The 21,080-nt window shown below is 37.4% G+C and overlaps 1 long non-coding RNA gene across 50 annotated transcripts in view; it reads left to right on the plus strand.

Moving 5' to 3' along the window:
- LOC137488701 (uncharacterized) overlaps positions 1-21,080 on the plus strand; it is a 154,117-nt gene that overhangs the window by 62,594 nt on the left and 70,443 nt on the right. For 17 of the 50 annotated variants that reach the window (XR_015519047.1, XR_015519012.1, XR_015519009.1 and 14 more), the window contains one exon: positions 8,704-8,843. This is a non-coding gene — a long non-coding RNA (uncharacterized LOC137488701). Of the gene's footprint in view, positions 1-291; positions 1,164-5,619; positions 6,877-8,703; positions 9,771-16,432; positions 16,720-21,080 lie in introns of those variants that run through there. The other 33 variants (XR_015519027.1, XR_015519051.1, XR_015519018.1 and 30 more) reach the window with 4 other exon arrangements.

Raw genomic sequence — 21,080 nt, forward strand, 5'->3', positions numbered from 1 at the left:
AAATGTCACATAAGCAATGTTTTTGAGTTGTTTTTATTTTTGCAGCAAAATAGTTCCAACCTCAGTAACCGGATAGCAACACATAGGAAACATTTAGAATACCTATGTACACAGCAACCCCCTGGTATCCGCCCTACTGTTAAAACACTGACCTCTGCACTAGAATAAATGTCAATTTTCAGTCTTTCCGGGCGCGTTTTGTCTCTTTATTGGTTGATACTGATTGCTCATTAGAGGCTGGATGGCGTTTAATTAAAAAGCAATTGCGTGTGTGTGTCTTGAACTAATTAGGAGCGGCAATTACCCCAAACTGTGAGTGCGTCCTCCTACCGGCCGCAGGAACAATGGACTGTCTGTCAGTGGCGGTGTTGCCCAAGCAGAACAGATGTGTGTGGACACGCGAGACAATGGCGTGGCTGGATAAGTGGGTTCCTGATCTCCGAGGCAGGGGGGTCGGGGGGGACGGCAGCTTGTGTCCGAGACGCCTCCGTGGGGCGAGGGAGAAATCCACAGGACCAGCGAAGAGCCCGATCCATCCCAAACACACACACACACACACTCAGGAGCTGTCATGGCCCCTGCGGAGACAGACCCTGCTGATCGGCTGCTAATGGACATCTGCCATAAATGCCTCGCACCCGTCGCTCTGATGAGACGGAGATTAGTGCGTATCGTGGATGCACGTCCGCTCTGCTCACACAAACAAAGCAAACTGACGAGAAATAATGCAAAATCCACTGGGCTAAGTGGAAAATCCCCTGTATGAAGTCACACTCAGTCCATAAGGAAGGCCGGATCAGCCGGGAGACGTGTCAGTCCATCTGAACCACTGCCACAAAAAAACCACAATTTTCAAATTAGCACCAATTTTCTCCCCGGACAGCAGTTGGCGTTTCTCTTTTAAGATTGTTGCTTTCGTTTTGAAAAACATGGTTCCTCTGATGTCATAGAGGATCTTATTTTTACGATTCCTAGAGAACCTTTTCTTGGTTTTGTTTTTAGGACATTTTTAAAATCTGACTTTAAAGAACCTTCCGTGGAATGGAAATATTATGTGTAAAGTAAAAGCTTCTAAGTGGAACCCTCTATAGCTATTTTAATATCCTCCTGTTTTATGTGCATTTCAGAAAGTCGCATTAAAAAAAGCTTAAAGGTTCAAGACACTCTGGAGTACTGTTTTTGAGAGCACCTGTCAGCTTAAATTGTGGGTAAAACTGAATGATTTTGAGCTTTTGTCAGCTAATTTAATTTTCCCGGTTTGAAATCATTTTTGGGGCGGGAGAAAAATCTGTGACTTAGCGAGAATCTGCTAGTGCAGTGATGACGTATCGGTATCTCATTATCATTCATAGCTGAGTTTTCTCATCCTATGAGAAGACCCTGATTCTTAACTATTCATGAGAGTGCATGCTTTCCAAAGGCAAAGCAGACCTGCCAAGCTGTGAGACCCAAAGACAGGGTGAGACCATGTCAGTGTACGGCAAACAGTATTTAGCTGTTCATGAAGGGTTGCAACGTTATGTGTTCCATGATCCACAATGTTTGTTGCATTTTCCCGCCACTCTGTAAGGGCCGGTACAGCAAAGCTGTTGGTTTGCAACCCAGTAGTGTTGGCCAATCAGAAAGGAGAAAACGACGGTGAAAGGTGAAATCTCCACTTGTAGTGTCCACATGACCACATGGTACCCGGAGTTTCAGAAAGTCTTCACCCCTGGCCCCCGAGTTTTAAAAAGTTTTATTTCAGCCCATGTCTACATGTACACTATTATTTTTGTCCTGCTTTTGTTAAAAAAACAAAACAAAACAAAAAAACAAAGCAAAACCACAATATAATGCGTGTGAAGAGCATGTCGAAACAACAGGTAGCGATAATGACACTTTCATGCTGGGTTCACATCAAATGGGGAATGAAGTATTTGCACGAGTAAATTTCAAGCAAATCAATGAAAGTGTGAGAACAGAGGCGGATCACTGTCCCGTGGGAGAACAACACAAAATATGACCTGTAACGACCATTGGTAACGACACAGTATTTTGAGTTTTGGAAAATCTTCACCGTGGCCAAAGTTTTCAGAATCTTTCAATTTCAGCCCATGTCCACTGTACTTTTTAAATGGACATTTCCCTGCTTTCATAATAAAAAAAAAAAATCTCCGTCCATATGAAAACCAAGCGGCAACCTACCGCTCTCCCTCGGAAAGCCAATACGCAAGTAACTGAAAACTGCAATTCATCGATATTCTGCTTGTCCTGGCTCCATAACAGAGCAAATTTCAATCCGCTTGTTAAGTATGACGTCACACGAAGCGGCTTCCGGGTCCAATCGCTCTATTCAACTGAATGGTGAGACTCATGAAATGGTAATAATAAACGTTTACAAAGCGATTTGAGGCTTTCGAAAATCATGATCGCAGTATATATGTCCATGCCTAATATCTGATGGCCAGAAAGTGATTTTTTTTTTAAATAAATTGTTAATTTTGGTATTTGTTATGCAGCAAGCCCAGAGATTGTTGTGTACACTATGCTTTTATACAAAATAACTTTAATGTGTGATAGGAATAAAAAGTGATCATAAACGAATGATTTCTCCACTCAAAGAGCGGCTTGGACCCGGAAACAGTATTACATAAATCACAAACACGTCACCAATTAACAAACGGATTGAGCCCACTGTTAGAATGGGCAGCTTTACAGCAGCAAAAAAGGTGTTTACAGCCTGGTACAAAGAACTATTTTGGTGCATATAGCTAATATTACCCTTCATGACAACTGTGAGGGGGTGAATTTTTTTTTTTTTTTTTTTATAACTCATGCGTTTTCTTTATAATAGTTTATATTAAGTTTGCATAACTAAGGGCGTGGCCACTTGAGTGACAGCTAGGTCTCGCTGGTTGCAGTCACTTCACCTCAGCTGACTCCGGGAGATTAGCCGCTAATATCGGCATATTCATCCTATTTTTGTGTTGTTTTATGTGGTTTTACACAGTCAGTTGCGTTTTGGGGTTATTTCTTACAATTATCACATGATATGGCATGCTGTGTGCACTTAATTGTTCTCACAAACCATTTACGTGGTTTCTGTTTCCCAGGTGAGTAGTTATTTACTTGTATACCATCTCTAAAAACGTATTTGTTTTATTTAAGATCATTAATCATTTATATTGTTCTTTAGAGTTGTAATGCACTCCAGAATTTGACAGATTGATTTGCTGTAGGCTCTAGATCAGTCATCTGTAGCGTTGTCATACAGTGTTATGCCTGGATTTCATCAATAGTTTTGCATTTACTAACACAGACCACATCTGAAGTGTTTGGAAGTAATTTGCGTTTCCTCCTGTAGTAAAACGTCATAAGAGCAATGTTTAGTGGCTCAATGTAGTACAACAGTGTTTTTAAAAGTCTAAACACTTTATTGATATAGTGTACAGCCAAGCACATGTGGTCAGAATACAAACGAGTCACAGATAATAAAGTATTCAGTGTTCTCCCAAAGTAAAGTCTGTCTAAGCCAGGTCCAAGCAAAATGTATGCTCTGCTCACTCTCCGCCTCTTTGCCCTTGTTTGGTTGCCTGCCGTGGGTGCGATATGCACTAACAAAATGGCGATGGTTGTCCGCGTCTACTTGTCGCTTCTTTTGCAGTGTTCAGAAACCTATGGGTGACGTCACGGATACTACGTCCATATATTTTACAGTCTATGGTGAAAACGCAAAATCACAATGTGATTCGTGTGAAGAGTGCGCCAAACCAACAGGTGGCAATAGTGACACTTTCATACTGGGTTCACATCAAATGGTGAATTTGCAAGAGTAAATTGCATACAAATCGATGCAAACGAGAGTACAGAGGCGGATCACTGTCCTGGGGGCGAACAACACGTAATATGACCTGTAATGACCAACATAGGCTCATACTAAAAACGTAGCCCTAAATCTGTTTCTGGAGATTGTGAATTATGTTGCCAGAAGTATGTATGGCTGCATTTCCGTTTTAAAATGAACGCCACAGGGCGGTATGATGTTGTTTGCTTTTCGAGTTGACCGCTTACCTCTGTATAAACAGATTTCCCGCTGTTACCAGTTTGTCACGTTAGCTCGCAATGTACGTTGTCTGATTTGAGAGAGGAGTTGACCACGATGACTGGTTTTAAGTTCGGGAAAGAACCGTTCCAGAAAGCAGGTAAGACAAAAACAACAAGCCAGAAAGTAAATAAATTAAATAACAGGGTGAGAATGTGGTAAAATCTAAAAATGGAGTAAAAAAACAGATGAGGGCTTTTATTTTTTTTGATTGATTTAGAAAGTTGTTAGTTGGGTTAAGGGAAGTGGGTGGGCGGGTCGATCAATACAATTGGTTGGGTTTAGGGATTTGACAGCGGCCTCTGGTGGGTTTACGTGAGAACAGTAGGTGTAAATGGCACTCATGAGACAAATTTGATATCTAAAAAAGCGTACATAGTGACATCTGGTGGATTCATAAAAACTGCAAAAAAAAAAAAAACTGCAAAAAAAAAACAAAACAAAAACGTAGCTCTTGGGACGTATTTGGCACTGTCCAGAATTCAATAAAGAGGTACCTTTTCAGAATGCGCTTGGGTTGGCACTGAGACTGTACCAAAGACTGTAGAAAACACAAGAAATGTCACACGTATAATTTTGTATAATGTGTATAATGTAAATGAACATTAATTGAGGTATTGTGAGCAAACTATTAATAATAATATAAATAATTAAAAGCTTTTGATGAACACTAACTGGCCACTTTATTAGGTACAGCTTACTAATGGCTGGTTGGAAACTCTCTTGCCTTCAGAACTGTCTTAATCCTTCGTGGCATAGATTCAACAAGCTACTAGAAATATTCCTTAGAGATTTTGCTCCGTATTGACATTATAGCATCACTCAGTTGCTGCCGATTTGTTGGCTGCACATCAATGATGTGAATCTCCCATTTCACCACATCTCTAAGGTGCTCTTTTTGGATTGAGTTCTGGTGATTGTGGAGGTCATTTGATCTAGTTTAGAAATGTGTAATGTCAATATGATAAAAGAAGCCCCGTCTTATATTACAGGAGCCAATCATCAATCGCTGTAGACTGATTCTCTGAGGTAAGGGCTCGGACCAGATCTGAGTTTTCAGATTTTGTGTGGTTCAACAGTTTAGAAATTAAACTAAAGAGACAATTGTTGTTTAATATTATTACCAATTCCAATCCTAAGCTTGGCAAGCAATTTTGGAGAAATTGATGTTCCTCATTTAAGCAAAATGTCCAAGCATACTGCCTGAGAGGTATTTCAAAAGATGGCTGCCAAGTGAAATGACTTGGCTTAAAGGGACTTTGACTACCCAGAATATCGAAAAATCTTCACCCTCACAGAGTTTTCAGAAAGTTTTGTTTTCAGTTTCACTGTGTTTTCATGTGGACAAACAGCAAAACTGCTTAGTAAAACATGCAGTTTTAAAAATACCCATGATCATGTGAACAGAGCCTGAATATATACAGCTTGATAAACAAAAAACATCTTCATTTCAGGCCGCAAATCACACCCCCTGTATGTTCGCGTTTGTGTTTTCAAGTGCATGTGTTGAATTGTCAGTTTTTTTGTGTTTTTGTCAGGATCAGCTTGAGTGCGTGTCTGCAGAGTGTGTTATAATGGCATGTGAGGACATGTTGGTGCAGAAATCAGCTGGCAGCATCAGATGCTGGAGGAGAACCTGCCGCAGGAATCCCCCGACAGGAGCCACTCATTATTCACTCGGTCTCGTCTTTTGTCTCTGTGGCTGAAGCTGTCAAACTTGTCACTGGCAGGAGAGCGCTGTTATTCCTCAGGGATCCTCTTTCTCTCGCTCTCTCGGAAATGAAAATCACTGCCATGTGAAATGGGATCGTTGTTGCCCGTTGCTGCTTCACTGAAGGAGAGATGCTCGTACTCCAGTCATTTTTAATCAGCACAACAGCCTGTGAGAGTTGAATTCAGATGGCTGCTCTGCAAACGCTTAGTGGTTTTTCATTTGTTTGCGACTTGTACAGCAGATTTGGGGTTACAATAATTGAATAATCATAATGAGCAAGGCTTTTACAGCATTTGTAGCTTTTCAAGTCATGTAAATGAACATTGATTGATGTATTATAAGCAAATGTTTAATAATAATGCCAGTAGTTAAAGTGTTTTGATGTAGATTTTTATTTCTTTTAAGCTTAATAATTAAATAATTGATTCAAATAAAAGTTTTTTTTTTAAAGTTTTTTAATGTAGCAGGGATTCAAATTAATCAAAACTGACAGTAAAAAAGAAAAAAAAATCCTATTTTGAGCATTCCAATTCTGTATGTATCCACGTGTGTGGAAAACATTAATTAATCATTAATAGAATGTTAGTATAATATACTATAAATATTTTATAATATACTATAAATTATATATATATATATATATATATATATATATATATATATATATATATATATATATATATATAAAATTTTACTCTATTGTTACTTTTAATCAATATATTTTTATTCATATTTACTAATTGTAATGTTTTTGTAATGTTCAATATTTTTGTGCTTAGTCTACATCACAATTTTATTATTTTTTTGCTATTTTCATTTATTAATTTTTATATATTTTTTGTTGCGTCTAATAACTTTTGCTCAATATTACAATTTTAATTCATGCATCTTTATTTTTGCAAATGTTCAAATTGTAATACCTTGTGTCTGCATAATCATTTTTTTTTACATTTTGGATTTTAGTTGTTAAGGATTTACTTATATAGTTGTTATTTAGGTGATTAAATCTATTTGTATTATTTGAACATATTGAAACAAAATTGCATATTTTTAAATTAAAATGTATATTGGATAAGACTATACATTTTTTTAAATTTTATTTACACACACACACACACAATATAAATACAGTGCTCAGCATAATTGAGTACACCCCATTTTGAAAATGAATATTTTTATCCATTTCTCAGGGAATATAGGCATTGCATTGTTGTGCATTTAAACAAAACCGATTTATTAAATAGATTTATTTATTAAACTATTTACTCACCAATCATATTTAGAAATAGAAAGATAATAAAATTTAATTCAAGCAAAATATTGCAAAAAATAAATTACAACCTACAAAATTTCAACTAAGTTTGAAATTTTTTTTGCTTTTTATTTTCCCACTTTTTAAAATTTGTATGTAATATTTATCCATGACATACATTAGGTTTTTGGACCGTTATAGTAAGTTATTTTGTTAGATAAGCTCCAGATTTGGCTCCAGTCCTGACTAATCTAATCTATATGCACAAATATAATATTGTATAGCTTCCTATTAAAAATGGGATTTTAAAAGATTTTTGAGGAGTGTGCTTTTACATGCTGAGCACTGTATATACAGTATTGTTAAAGATTACTTTTGAAAGTAATAGTTTAAAATATTGAGCTAATCTCATCAAAAAAGTAGCTAGTAGCATTACTTAGTTACTTTTTATAGTAAGTTATGCTACCATAAGTTACTTTTGCATTACTTTTAACCTACCTAACTTTAATAACCTGGCGGAGACTTGATCTCTTTCAGAACTTTTTTTTTTCTTTCTCTTGTTTATTAGAGGAGCGCTGCAAATAACAACACACTGTATAACCTCCATTTACCTTTTAAAACACATAAAAATGTTATTTTAGGAGAATGTAATCTGAGAACTTCCTGACCTCAGAGCTATACATGCCATATATACAGATTATTAAAAGTTTTAAAAGCAGTGCTTTTGTTACTTTTGTACTTTGTCTTCAGTAAAATCTCTTGTCTATTGAGACAATCCCCTTTTTCTTTTCTTCAATGTGTTCAAAATAATAAACACATTCTCTCTTCGACTGCTTGATTCATTGATTCATTCACTACTTTCATTTTAATTCAGCAATTCATTTTTATAAGCTAATTAAAAAAACTAAAGTAATTTGCGTTACATTTTCAAAAAAGTAACTCAAATATTATTATTTCATTTTTAAATGAAATGCTTTAAAAAGTTTACTTGTTACTTGGAAATGTTATATTATTACGTAACATTCGTTACCTCTGGCTGAATCAGTTGGCATTTCTGTGTGGAGTTAGCATGTTCTTCCCACGAGAACACACTCCGGTTTCTCCCACAGTCCAAAGACATGCGGTACAGGTGAATTGATTAAGCTAAATTGGCCATAGTGTATGTTTGTGAATGCAAGAGTGTATGGGTGTTTCCCAGTGTTGGGTTGTGGCTGGAAAGGAATCCGCTGCGTTAAACATAAGCTGGATAAGTTGGTGGTTCATTCTGCTGTTGCGACCCCTGATTAATAAAGAGACTAAGCCGAAAAGAAAAGGAATGACTGAATGAACTTAGGTTACCCTCAACGCTGTATATACAAATTTCTAGTTCATGATACCCAAACGCATTAGCTAGTGTAAACAATTTAAATGTTCTTGTTGCCATTTGAAGCTCAGATTTTGTCTGATGATATTTCATAAACTCAAAAACCGGCATGCTTGTGTATTAAACAGAATGCATTATAAATGAATGTCCTTTAAGTTAAGGAATCTGCTGAACGTTACTGATCTGTGGTCTGTCGTAGGGGGAGAAATCAATAACTCTGGATTTCAAGGCTTTTCTTTTCACCTCATCTGTCCTCTGGTGTCTCAATAACACTTTGTCTCCTCTCTTCTCAGGCTGCTGCTGTGCTTTTATGTGACCGTATCTCCGAAAGCCGGAGCGTGTTTTTCCTTCAAGTTGATGGAGTTGTCTGTCTTTCTCTACTGAGACCTTCAGCACAGACTCTCAGAGATGCTCAACTGAGGTCACAATGAAGGTCAGCAACAAGAGGATTCTCATATATCTGCCTTACTATTGATTTAAAAGAAAAAAAAGGCAATGTCCTGACAGGACATTTAGCAAATTGATCACACTTCAGGTATAATTCTCCATGATGGCAAACTTTAAGCTATGATTCTTAGCTTAATAAACTCCCAATTTACTGCTGCTTATAGTTTTCAATTGTTTTGTCACACAATTCACAACCCTGTTGTCAATTTTCAAAACTCTAGACACAATTTACAATCGTTTCCAAAATTGCACATTTTTGCAAAACAAACTTTTTCCAATGCTTGGATGGATCCTATTTCAAAATACAACTCAAACATTGCATTTGAAATAACTGTGTATTCATTTAATTAACACAATGTAACTATCAACTGAGACAAGCGTTCAAAGTAAGTAACTGTTTCATTACTCTGGATGCTCAAAAACTGATGTACAATATTACATATTTAAATGATGAAAATTTCAGGGTAGATCAAATGACAGCAGTAACCACAGAAGATGACCAACTGCACTACTTTATCTATAGATTTCATCCTTATTCATATATATGGTTTCTATGTTCTATGTACCACTTTTACAGACAATGTTTTCATATTTAACATTACTGTATGCAAGAAAGCCAAATCACAGCATAACAGCAGACTAATGTCAGGTCTGAATTCACATTCGTGAATTCACATGACTAATGAAAACCCCACTGTGATGTGGAGGAGAACCTGTGGCCAAATCCAAAAGAGTAGATTAATGGAAACACAGATCCCAAAATAGAAATCTGAAATATGGAAATGCCTATATGTCATCCTAGTTCATATGGACTTTGCATATATAAAATGTCATACGTATCATAATATTGCAATATTTGTCTTTTTTTCTTTTTTTTTTCCTTTTTTTTGTAAATAAAAAACCTGAAAAATCAGATGTACATCAGTATTCCCAGCCTTTGCCGTGAAGCTCTAAATTGAGCTCAGGCACATTCTGTTTCCACTGATCATTCTTGAGATGTTTCAGCAGCTTCATTGGAGTTTACCTGTGGTAAAATCAGTTTATTGGACATGATTTGAAAAGGCGTACACCTGTGTATTTAAGGTCCCAGGATTAACGGTGCATTTCAAAGCACAAACCAAGCATGAAGACAAAGGAATTGTCTGTAGACAAAACAGAATTTTCTTGAGGCACAAGGCTGGGGAAGATTACAGAAAACTTTATGCTGCTCTGAAAGTTCCAATGAGCACAGCGGCCTCCATCATCCGTAAGTGGAAGATGTTTGAACTACCAGGACTATTTTTAGAGCTGGCTGGTTATCTAAGCTGAGTGATCGGGCGAGAAGGGCCTTAGTCAGGGAGGTGATCAATAACCCGATGGTCACTCTGTCTGAGCTCCAGCATTCTTCTGTGGAGAGAGGAGAACTTACAGAAGGACAACCATCTGTGCAGCAATCCACCAATCAAGCCTGTATGGCAGAGTGGCCAGACGTAAGCCACCTCCCTGCCTGGAATTTGCCTTTGAAGTAAATGCCAGGCGTTACGTTTAGAGAAAACCAGACACCGCTCATCACCAGGCTAATACCATCCCTACAGTGAAGCATGGTGGTGGCAGCATCATGCTGTGGGGATGTTTTTCAGCAGCAGGAACTGGAAGACGAGTCAGGATAGAGGGAAAGATGAATGCAGCAATGTACAGAGACATCCTGAATGAAAACCTGCTTCATCTTCCAGCAGCACAATGACCCAAAGGACACTGCCAGAATATCAATGGAGTGACTTCATAACAACTCGGTGAATGTCCTTGAGTGGCCCAACCAGAGCCCAAATCTAAAACCTATTGAACATCTCTGGAGAGATCTGAAAATGGCTGTACACCTTCACTTCCCATCCAACCTGATAGAGCTTGAGAGGTGCTGCAAAGAGGAATGGGCAAAAATTCCCAAAGACAGGTGTGCCAAGCTTGTGAAAGAATTTAATCCATTATGTAATAAGGCTGTAACATAAATAAAGTGGAAAAAGTGAAGCGCTATGAATTCTTTCCGGATGCACTGTAAAACACAGTATAGCATTTTTGTCATTTTTCTCTGTATATATTTACATTCATTTATATTCATAGTTCATTTTAATTCATTAATTTTCTTTTCGGCTTAGTCCCTTTATTAATCAGGGGTCGCCACAGCAGATTGAACCGCCAACTTATCCAGCATATGTTTTACGCAGCGAATGCTCTTTCAGCTGCAACCCTTTTCGGGCAAACATCCACACACACTCATTCACACTCATACACTATGGACAATTTAGCCTTCCTATTTCACCCGTACCGCATGTCTTTGGACTGTGGGGGAAACAGAAGCACACGGAGGAAAACCACGTGAACGCAGGGAGAACGTGCAAACTCCACACAGAAACCCCAACAGACCGAGCTGAGGCTCGAACCATCAACCTTCTTGCTGTGAGGCGACAGCACTACCTACTGCGCCACCAAGTTAATTTTTAATGGAACATCATTAATTTTCTGCCAAGACATTTTTTGTGGCTCTGATTGTGTATGTATGTGTGGCTCTGTTTGTGTCTGTGAGGCTCTGTGTGTGTGTGTGTGTGTGTGTGTCTCCTCACCTCTTGCACCTTCACTTGTTTACTCCGAGTGGTATTTGTTTGTCTCTGTCTGTCTCTCTGTCTGTCTGTCTACACGTGGCTGGGTAAAGAGGATTAAAGTGATGCAGCGCTGCATCTGTCTGTCCTCCAGCTCGCAGCTTTCAGTCCCCAAGCTTTGATGTGTTAAATGGGGCATCTTCAGCCCGTGTGTGTGTGTGTGTATGAGAGAGTGAATGTGTGTCAACCTAAAAGGCATTGGAGAGCAGAGAGGATGTAGAAATGCATGTGAAGAAATGAATCATGGGTCTAATGGAGCGCACAGCCTGTGTAAACCATTAAAGTTCCCTCGGCGCTTGACAAATGCAGAATATCATCAGCCCGGCAGACAGAAGGATTAGCTGTGCATTTTGTTTTGTTGTTGTTCATTTGTGTTTCCGTCTGAATTAATCAGCATTCAGGAGTGGTTGCTTTGCTCAATTAATCTTTCTGTATGTCTGTTTACTCATTCATTGGCTCTGTGGCGTCTTACTGCAACACAAAGCAACAGGCGTTCTGCTCGCCGATAGCATTCAGCTCCGGTCCATGCTGCTTAATTCGGGGTTGTAATTTGTGTTCGCAAATTGCTGTTGATCATAACCCTAGCATATAAATCTGCAGGTATTGTTATGAAAATGAGCACTGCTCGGCTCGGCTCTCATTGTAATGACGAAGCATAAAACAAACGAGAGAAGACAAAAGGTCAGTGTTGTGGGTTTATTCTTTTTGCACTTCCGTGTAATGCTAGTGTCCAACGGCTGTGTCGCTAACAAAAGAGTACCAAGGAATTACCAATGGATTTTATCAGTTTGCTTTTAGCACAGTGGTTCTTAAAGTTTTTTCACCCAGTACCACCTCAAAAAAATAGTCTCTCCGAGTACCACCAAAATGACCATTATTGAAATAAAGTGGCGTACTTGGCCAAATCAAGCAGCTACAGCACTGCACAGTTTGAAAACGAGGCATATTCATATTTGTACAATTTGACAACTTGACCTTGTGTCTCGCGGAGCTCAAAAGTTAAGATGTTTTAAACTGGGTACACCTGGAAAACGCAAGCGCGTCGTGCTGCAGTTTCTACTCATTTTGCTAGTCTGTGGGTTAAATTTTGATGCTCAAGTGACCGAGATGTAACAAGAAAATACGGTCATTTTTCTCAATAAAAGATTTTTCAAAATAAATGATCGTTCAGACTCAGAAAATCAATAAAACGGAAATAATTAAAATTTTTTGTGCGGCCCGGTACTAATTGATCTATAGACCGGTGCCGGTCTGTGGCCCGAGGGTTGGGGACCACTGCTCTAGCATGTATCTGCTCCGCAAGCACCACACACCTCTTTCTGTAGTTCTGCGTCATTTGGATTAATTTTTAGCAGCTGATGACGCGATGCACTAAAATATACATTTTAAGCACAGTGCGTTGATTGTAGGCTTTAGAAAACAGCCAATGCTGATCACATCGGTGTTATCGAATGCATCAAATGATAAAAATTTTTATTCATTTTTTCTTTCATTACTCAGTGATTCCTCCACGTACCACTAGAAGTAAGCCCGCGGACCACTATTTGAGAACCAGTTTGAGAACCACTGGTATAGCATGTTAACAAAAATACAATTCATTGAAATACTTTGTAAATACCAAGTTACATCAATTCAGTAGCATACAAGCATGTTTGTGTAGTATTACTTTGAGAATACTGCTTGTTTGTCAGATCTATGTGATTGTTGTTGTGTGTGTGTGTGTGTGTGTGTATATATATATATATATATATATATATATATATATATATTTGCAGAAATCACACTAACAATGAGCAGGCTATGGGCCACAAATGCCTAAAAATGCTTTGGCAACTGTATGTAAAACCCTAGAAATCACGTTTTTGACTCTTCTAAAGCATAAAAATATCAATATGTTGGCAGTTATTTCAGAAACATGCTATGAACATTCTTGTTTATCTGAAAAACAATGATGAAGTCAGATATTCTGCTTTGAAAATGTGCTTTCCGTGCTGGAACATCTGTCTTTGTTTTGGTTTTTTAACCCACCCACTGCTAGTTTAGCCAATTATATTTCAGCACCCCGGGCTGCTTGCTGGAAAACAACGCATTACGTTTATTCAGTCAGGAAGGCTCCTAAGGCATTTGTTCGTGACCGAAATGCGACCTCCTGTGGACCGTAGCAGACTCCAAAATGAGATGCAGATTCAGAGTTCCACATGATGAGGTTATTAATTAGCAAATGATTTAAATATTACGAGTGTAAACATTAGGTGAGCAGGTTACATTGTAAACTCGTGTCCTAACAACCCGCTATGTGATGAGATTTAGAGTCATTAGCAATTTGGCTGTTTGCACCAGACAAAACACAACAGAAATTTAAATGCAGCCATTCAGAAGCACAGAATAGCGCACTCACTGCACTCCATTGAAATGGTAAGGTTTATAATTTAATTAATACATATTAAACCTCTTTAACATTATTAAATGTAGATGCTGAATCCCTGATTTAGGTTGGAATCAATTCAATTACAGTTTAATTTAATTTCAAGATCTGAGGTGAACTATCTGCTGCTGCTTTCAGTAGTTTGGCAATAAATGTCATGTAAAATGGCATTCAAACTCACATTATTAGCATTTACACATGAGTTGTACCCGAGTTGATCATGCCTAGTGCTGAGGAGTAGGGCTGCTCGATTATGGGAAAAATCATCATGATTATTTTGGTCATAATTGTTATCATGATTATTTAAAATGATTATCAGTTGAAGTCAAAATTATATGCCCTCCTGTGAATTTTTTTAATAAATGTTTCCCAAATTAGGTTTAACAGAGCAAGGAATTTTTCACAGTATTTCCTATAATATTTTTTTCTTCAGGAGAAAGGCTTATTTGTTTTATTTTGACTAGAATAAAAGCAGGTTTAAATATTTTGAAACCTAATTTAAGGTCAATATTATTAGCAATATATATTTTTTGATTGTCTACTAAAGAAACAACACACTTTAGTCTGAATGCTTTTTTTTTTGGAGGGAAAAAAAAAAAAAAAAAAAAATATATATATATATATATATATATATATATATATATATATATATATATATATATATATATTTTTTTTTTTTTAATTATTTATTTATTTATTTATACAACAGTTCTGTCTGGTTCTCGAATCCGATTAGCTGATAGCAGTGATATATTTAAGTAATATCACCACCCATACAGCCTCTTTACCCTTTGTGTACTACTCCGCCCACATACATCCTGCAACAAGCAGACACTACAGATCTAAAGTGTTGTTAGAATCTTTAAAAGATGCTTGCTCAGCTGTTTAGCTGTCAGCTTATAATTTGAATCCAACACGGAAAAAAGTAGTTCCTCATACAAAAGGGTTTTTGACACTCTCCATGTTTGACTTTATTTTTATATACACAATTATACCATCAAACTGTTGTATAAACGTAATGTCACACTCGTAGCAGTGTGATATGGCTGTATATCGGCACTGGTGGGAGCACTAGCTACTCGTGTGATATTGCTCATATATATATATATATCTTCACTATAAGAAAAAAACTTTATAGCTACAACAGTCTTTCAGTCAAGAGCAGTAAGTGATTTTGCCCTTTTGTTGTTTGATTAATGATAAAAACAGTCAGTAGCAGGAAAATTGCGCACTGTCACTTTAAGAGCAGTACGGTTCTGATTAATGGTTTCTCTTTCACATGTCTTTTGATTCTCAACTCGTTTTGTTTATTACACAAATGAGGCTTAATATAAATAATCACTAAACGCTGCGTTTTGACACCTATTTGATCATTGAAGTGCTCACATTAAGATGACTTTAGATGTGTGTGCTCTGGCCGTCTCTGAGGTTGAGCGCACGCACAGAACAGCATGCGATCTCATTCGCGCTTTTAAAAACATGAATGTTTCGAATGTTCATTAATGAATGATGTGCATCCTGTGCTGCAAACATTACATTACATTACAGTACATGCTTTTAGCAATGGTCACCTGTATCTGAGCTTTGCAGAGGAACAAATGTGCACAACTGGAAAAGAGTGGTAAATGAGGCAATAATCGATTATCTCAATTAAAGTTTTTTCGCAATCGTTAGAAGCCAAAATCGAAATCCAAACCGATATTTTAATTAATTGCACAGCACTGAGAAGGGTTCTTGATTGAGTTTAATATAAGACATATTGGGAGTGAGAATGTGTTGAGGTCCAGAGGCACGCAGGCGCCCCACAGTTAAGTCTTCAGAATGCAATTTTTGCTAAAGGGGCCCATATCAGAAACCTATGCGTAAGGCCCAGAATACAATTGACAACCGTCTACTAGTAGTGACAGCTCAGAATACCTAAGCAACAGATTAGCAAATGCGCAGCTATTAGGCAAATTTCTCTATTGTGCCATTGGCTTTTACATCGTCAGCCAGCATTTACATTTTCTCCTGCAAATGTAAAATATCTAGTGTTTTAGGTTTTGTTGTTCTGTTAAAAGACCCCTATTGTGATACAGTACACTTGGCATAAATAGACCTGAAGAAATCGCAGAGGCGCCCCTTAAGCGTTCGGCCCAGCCCTCCGTAGCCCTTTAACTGGGTTTAAACGACATTGTTTCTGGGCCTGTAAAGAATACATAGTGTCTGCCCCGGGGTGAAAAGGCTGGGCGGCAGGCAGATCGGAGAGGGGGGCTGGAGTCTTTATTAACCCTAGAGTGGCCAGCTAATGTGATTGAAGAGGTGCCACCTGGCTGTATGTGTGTGTGTGTGTGTGTGTGTGTATACAGTCAGCTGCTGTAGATTGGGGAGGACCAGGTGCTGAGATTGGGCTCTCCTAATTGTTGCCATGTAACAGCGCGCTTGACTGCACTGTGCGGCTTGGGGCGAGAGGATTAGAGCAAAGAAAGACGCTGTTGCTGACACAGAAGTCCATTTTCTTTCTTTCTTTCTTTCCAGAACCCCACCCCACCCCCCCCAATCCTGCACAATCCCAGTACTCCTCCCAAGAAAGAGCGAGGGATGAGGGCGGACAGACAGAGGGAGAGAAGCTGGTCGCATTGTTTAATACACTGGAGGTGGAGATCAGGAGTGGATTTTTGAGAGAGCCAGATATTGGCTCCATCTGTTTGCGAGCTTGATGACCCTGAAATTTATCAAAGAGCGAAACACTCGTCCAGCTCATTAAAATACAGTTGACTTTAAATCTCTGAGGATCAATAATATAAGAAATGGGAAATTAAGAAGTGGAGACGTTTCCATTCATTTATTCTTATTTTTGGCTTAGTCCATTTATTAATCAAGGGTCGCCACAGCGGAATGAACCACCAACTTATCCAGCATGTGTTATTATGCAGCGGATGCTCTTCCAGCCCCAACCCAGCACTTGAAAACACCATAGACTGTAAAAGATATGGATGTAGTATCTGTGACTTCACCCATAGGTTTCTGAAGAACGCAAAAGAAGCTACAAGTAGGCGTGCCCAACTCTCGCCATTTTGTTTGTGTGTCATTGTACCGACTGAGGGTTACCAAATAAGGGCAAAGAAGCGATGCGTGAGCGGAGCTACAGATGCCTGCTAGCATTTTGCTTAGACAGGCTTTTCTTTGGGAGAAACGCTTAATACTTCATTACCTGAGACTCGTTTGTGTCCTGACCACATGTGCTTGGTTGTACACTATATCAATAAAGTGTTTAGACTTTTAAAAATACTGCGGTAACCCATTGAGCCACTAAGCATTGTTCTTATAATGTTTTTCTACAGGAGGAAAACACTTTAAACGCCTCTACAAACACTTCAGATATATAGTAAGTGTTAGTAAATGCAAGGCTAATTATAAAATCCAGGCATAACACTGCATGACAACGCTTCAGATGACTGTTCTAGCCTACAGCTAATAAATAAGTCAGATTCTGGAGTGCATTACAGCTCTGAAGAAAAATGATAAATGATCTTAATGATCTTAAAATCATTTATAAAGATGTTATACAAGTATATAAAAATTACATATATAAGTGTATATATAAAGTAAATTCAGTCAGTCTGTATTTTCAGTGAAAGCTGCTATGTAATAAAACTCCATCCCAACAGCAATTAAAAGATCACTTACCTTTTGTTCTTTTCAGTTTCGTGTTAAAAATTGGTTCTTGACAAATCAGCATTGTCAGGATCAATACTGTATTCTTGACACTTATTTGTACTGTTTGTCTTTGGCTTTTTTTGACCTCTTCTGCTGACATCAGTCTGTTTATGTTTTATATATGATAGTGTATTCTATGTTAGTATGCTGTGCTTCTGTTTTAGCTGTGAATCTTTAACATTCTGTAAGGGGTCTACAGATGAAAAATAGCCATCCATTTCTAATTCTGGCACATTTTATGGTAATGTATTTAATGTTTATTAAAATTAATTGACCATGTGAACAAATAAACTAAACTAAAAATATAATTTCACTTACCTGGGAAATGGAGGCCACGTGAATGGTTTGTGAGCACAACTAAGTGCACACAGCATGCCATATCATCTGATCTGATAATTGTAGGAAATAATTCCAAAAGGCAACTGACTGTGTAAAGTGTCATAAAAAAAAAAAAATTATATATATATATATATATATATATATATATATATATATATATATATATATATATATATATATATATAAATATATATATATATATATATATATATATATATATATATATATATATATAAATATATATATATAAATATATATATATATATATATATAAAAATATATGAATATATAAATATATAAATAAAATGCGCCAAGTTCAGCGGTGATTTAACGGCGACTAGCGAGACCTAGCTGTCACTCAAGTGGCCACGCCTTTAATTATGTAGACTTAATATAACTTAATAAAAACAAAACGGAAGAGTTATAAAAAAATTCATCCCCCTTACAGTCGTCATGAAGAGTAATATTAGCTATTTGAACCAAAATTGTTCTTATATCAGGCTGTAAACACTTTTTTCGACTGTAAAGTTGGCCATTTTAACAGTGTGCTCAATAGAAATTTGCTCTTATGGATCCAGGACTAGCGGAATTTCGATAAATTGCAGTTTCAGTTACTTGAAACACCCATGCACTCTTTTATTCACACACATAATCTATGGCCAATTTAGCTTATTCAATTCACCTATATTGCATGTGAATTAATGGAATTTAAGGGAAGGTAGAAGTTATGCGGCTGTCTATTACGGAAAACATAAATGAAGATTAAATTGTTTTGATCTTTGGTTTCAATATGTAACACTGGGGCTATTTTTCTACGAAGGTTTGAACTTTGAGTGTTTTAACAAGAGAGAAAGTTTTGAAAATGGTAATGCCTGTCTGGGAAAATTATATAAAGTGTGTTGTTAAGGGTTTTACAGCCTTAATATATCTATAATAATTGTAAAAAATGAAGCAGACTACTTCGTGATTTTCATCTATTGCACATTATTTTTAGAATGTAACTCTCATAAATAACGAAGGATCCACTGTATTTCATTTTCTGCCATATATATTGTGATATGATTACAATTTCACCAGATCACTTGATTGGCTTTATGTGGAAATAATTCATAATTTTAGATTGATTGGGATAATTTAGTAGGGGAGCAAATCTGCAAAATCGATATACAAGCATATATTGCTGTATTATAAAGGTGCAAATTAAAAAAAACAGTGCTTTATGGTTTTCTAGAGAGTCAAACAGTATTCCGGTACAGACATTTAATAATCAAATGGCTGTTAAAATAATTAAAATAAGAGTGTATATTCTTCATTATTTAAGCTAAGATTTACAGGTGTGGAATTAATATGGACTGAGGGAACTATCCCTACCAATATCCATCATTTATTGAAATGTCCCCACCAATAATTAAATCGCCACCAAAATAAAGTAATACTGTCTAAACTTTAATAAACATATATACTGAAAGCATGTGTACAGCCCTATTTCACTCAAACACATACAGACAGTGTGATTGGCTGTGACTCTCCCTGCTGTCAGTTGAGCGGCTGCTTCTATTTGTTTGATTGTTTACAGTGCCAAAACTGGAAGGAAATTTGGTCTCACTTTATTTTGATGGTCTGTTTAGTATTGGTTACATTGCATCTACCTGCCAACTTATTCTCATTAGATTATAAGTAGACTGTTAGGTTAGGTTTGGGGTTAGGATTAGTGTAAATTGACATGTACTTGCAAAGTTTCTTAAATGTCTTTATGTACTTGCAAAAGCAGGTAAATGTCTTTTGAAGGTCAGTATCAAAGGATATTAAGCAGACAGTCTACTGATACTCAAATGAACCATCAAAACAAAGTGTTACTGGAAATTTTCCAGCCAAGCTTACTGTGCAAGACTCTGGCGAGATGTGGCTATAAAATGCTACATTTCAAAGAATAAGTCACGTTAAGGTCACTACGAGTCCACCGTAATATAGTAGTATATACTGTAGTATATCAGTTTATTTTAGATTTTGGCCAAACAACAATGGATATAAAAGTTATTGCGTCAAATTAGGTCATTACCAATATCAAAAGCAAATCTATGGCCCTGCTAAGGTTTAAGCTACAGTTTAAACATAATTTCTTGTGCATATACGGCTTACATTTAATTTAAATACTTGAAAACAGTGCCAAACATTTTGGAATGACTTCACTATGTTCTGATCTGTAGTGTCTGGTGTTACAGACTCAACATTGCAGATCTTGCGAGGTGACTGGATGTAAATATTACATTATCAATGCTGAAACTGGATGACATTCATCCAAATTTTGTTAGCACTGTTGCATACCCAAAATGTACTCTCACCGGCCACTTTATAAGGTACGTTTGTCCAACTGCTTGTTAACTCAAATTCCTAGTCAGCTAATTACATGATAGCAACTCAATGCATTTAGGCATGTAGACATGGTCAAGACGATCTGCTGCAGTTCAAACCGAGCATCAGAATGGGGAAGAAAGGTGAATTAAGGGACTTTGAACATGGCATGGTTGTTGGTGCCAGACAGGCTGTCTAAGTATTTCAGAAACTGCTGATCTACTGGGATTTTCATGATTTGCACACGATTTGTCTCACCAAAAAAAAAACAACAGAAGATTGGAAAATTGTTGCCTGGTCTGCTGAGTCTTGATTTCTGCTGCGACATTTGGATGGTAGGGTCGGAATTTGGCATCAACAACATGAAAGCATGGATCCATCCTGCCTTGTATAAACGGTTCAGGCTGGTGGTGGTGGTGTAATGGTGTGGGGGATATTTTCTTGGCACACTTTGGACCCATTATACCAATTGAGCATCGTGTCAACGCCACAGCCTACTCGAGTATTGTTGCTGACCATGTCCATCCCTTTATGACCACAGTGTACCCATCTTCTGATGGCTACTTCCAGCAGGAGAATGCGTCATGTCATAAACGTTTCTCGAACATGACAATGAGTTCACTGCGCTCAAATGGCCTCCAGTCACCCGAGTTCAATCCAATAAAGCACCATTGGGATGTGGTGGAATGGATCACACATCATGGATGTGCAGCCGACAAATCTGCAGCAACTGCGTGATGCTATCATGTCTATACGGAGCAAAATCTCTGAGGAA

Source organism: Danio rerio, chromosome 20, assembly GCF_052040795.2.
Source record: "Danio rerio strain M-AB ecotype USA chromosome 20, GRCz13ab, whole genome shotgun sequence".
NCBI lineage: Eukaryota > Metazoa > Chordata > Actinopteri > Cypriniformes > Danionidae > Danio > Danio rerio.